General features: G+C 42.5%; 1 non-coding gene across 1 annotated transcript; it reads left to right on the forward strand.

Annotated features, from left to right (window-relative positions):
• The first annotated feature begins 1,827 nt into the window (after positions 1 to 1,827).
• TRNAN-GUU lies at positions 1,828 to 1,901 on the forward strand. Its single transcript has one exon. It is a non-coding gene; the product is annotated as a tRNA-Asn (tRNA).
• The last annotated feature ends 629 nt before the right edge of the window (positions 1,902 to 2,530 follow it).

Raw genomic sequence — 2,530 nt, forward strand, 5'->3', positions numbered from 1 at the left:
GAAGTTACATTTGATATGCATCATGGGAGTGAAATGTTCATATTCCATTTAATATATGTTCTTTTGAAGAATTTACAAATAGACAAAATGGCAAAGCTAATGAACTGTGGATATAGCAATTTATTTTCTTAAAAATATTAACAACCACAGAACTAGGCTTGAAGACCAAATTTTAAAGAACTATCTTCACATAGAAAAAAAATTTTAGGATACAGTGAGCTAATTAATTAGTGTATGATGAGCCAATTATTTCTTTTTCTCATCAACCTTTTCAGCATCTCTCTTTTTCAAAGTTAGAATGTTAGCATGATGACTGAACTGAGGAAAAGAGATTGGAGCTTTAGGTAATCTCATGAATAGAACTGTCCCTAATATTTCAAGCAGCAGAGTAAATATTGAATGAAAGGGTGGTGAGGTACTAGTCGCAGTCTGTTCTAACTGAACAGTAACAAGCACAACAGCAAAGGAGAGAATACTCATTTTGGTATTCAGAGAAGAAAAACCAGTGTCTCATAGTTTTTGCTCACATTAACAGGTACATAAAACGTTTAAGTATGGATGTAGCATCATATAATGAAAGCAGATTCATTATATGTTCTTTATAAGTACTTCCTGGATTTTTCTTTAATTCAAAATTTTCAAATGCATTTCTTAAAGATCTTTTTTTTTTTTTTTTTGAGGGCAGCGTGGTACAGCTTGGTATGAATCCACAGCTGTTTGATATCTCAGTGCTTTCAAGGAACTTCACTAATAGGTTCCAAAGCCAATTTAAGTTGTCTTATCAAGCCACAGGAACTCAAAATGTTGACTGGACTAAGGCACACCACATACAACTTCTATAAATCAAGATATGAATTCTTCCTCAAGGGATTCTAGACAGCAATTTAGTGACTGTTAAAAATTTAAATATAGATTTGTCAAGTGGAAAGTAGCAATTCTCTGAGGCGGAAAGAGGGGGAAGTGTCTAGGGTTTTGAAGATTATCTCAAAAGGCATCAGGATATAGTCACACAAAGGGTAAGATTTTCATATAGTGTATTTACAGGGATGTAGTGTTTGCCACAGGTGTTTCTGTGTTAGGGATTTTCAGGCATTAATCATAAATCATACTTTTTTTTCTTCTTTAACTTCTCTTTCCTCAAATTGGGTTGTAAATATCCTGTGACATGTATGTTTTCAGTGGCATAGTTCAAATGTAGGTGTACAGGCTAATTTCAGGGAGACTTGGGAGCGAATTTAGCAATTAACTACAGTGTACAGAGATTAAAGAATAATGCTGTAGCTTTTCCCCAATAACAAAATGTAAGTGATGAGTAATTGCACTTAGAGATTAGTACACAACAAATGGGAATTGTATATACGGATTATTTTAATAATACCTGAATATAAAAATGAAGGCAGATACAATTCAGATGACCTTGGGAATGCTACACAAGAAAATTATGAAGATTAGTGAACAAAGCACCGGATAGAGTTTGAAACAAAAGGAAAGTTTCTCAGCTCATAAGATTAAAATTTTTATTTCCCTATAAAACGAACATAATAAATAGTTAACTCCCTGAAACAAAACGTTCCAAACGGGAGGGGGGTGGGGAGTAACAGCAGTATTTTAACTCTCTTGCAATATGAAATTCGGCTCGATCTTGCTGTATTTTATAATTTTACAGTATGCTTAAAGGTAGAAAATAGAATTAAAGGGTTAGAAATGCTAACTGGAAAAATTGGATTTTAATGAGAGGAATCAGTAAGCAGAAAAGAAAGAAACATTCATGCACTGCCTTTATTATTCTTCATAAAGGTTATGGCTGGAGGTGGTAACCGCATCGGAGTCTCTGTGGCGCAATCGGTTAGCGCGTTCGGCTGTTAACCGAAAGGTTGGTGGTTCGAGCCCACCCAGGGACGCTCTTCTATTTTACAAGATTGTCGCCGGCAGTTTTGCACAAATCATGGGGTTGAGGCCTCTGGGCTACGCTGAGCTGGATTTTCGGAGCCGGTGAAGAACAACCGCGGGTCTCACTTCGCGGTCCGCGGGCAGGCGGAGGGGGGAATTCTTCAGCTTCCGGGCGCGCAGGGGCCCCTCCTCCAGCCGCCTCGCTGCCCGTGCGGCCAGGTGGGCGCTTCCTGCCAGCCCCGGGTCGGGCGTGTGCGTCCAGCGCCTTAAAGCCCCCGCGTCCTTTCACTTACACGCCCTCAGTTCCTAGACTCCGGCCCTCACCCGGTCGCCCGGGCCGCTCGGCTCGTGCCCCGCCCGCTGGGCTCCGGCGCCGCGAGCGCGCGCTGAGGCGGGGCGGCAGCCGCGTCCCGGCCTCGAACCCGCCGCCCCGGCTCCCGCGCGGCCGAGGGGCCGGCGTTCCCCTTCAGGACCCTTACCGTGTCGGAGGTTGACTGAACGTACGTATTTAATGTCAGGTTCAAGCTGTACATCGACTTAAGACACTCCAGGTGTTTGTCCCCCGCCCCCGCCCCCGCCCCCCGCAGTGTTGAATTGTGCAGCATTTTGTTTGCTCCCTGTCACCAAATAATCCCAGAAT

Source organism: Bos indicus x Bos taurus, chromosome 13 (genome assembly GCF_003369695.1).
Source record: "Bos indicus x Bos taurus breed Angus x Brahman F1 hybrid chromosome 13, Bos_hybrid_MaternalHap_v2.0, whole genome shotgun sequence".
NCBI lineage: Eukaryota > Metazoa > Chordata > Mammalia > Artiodactyla > Bovidae > Bos > Bos indicus x Bos taurus.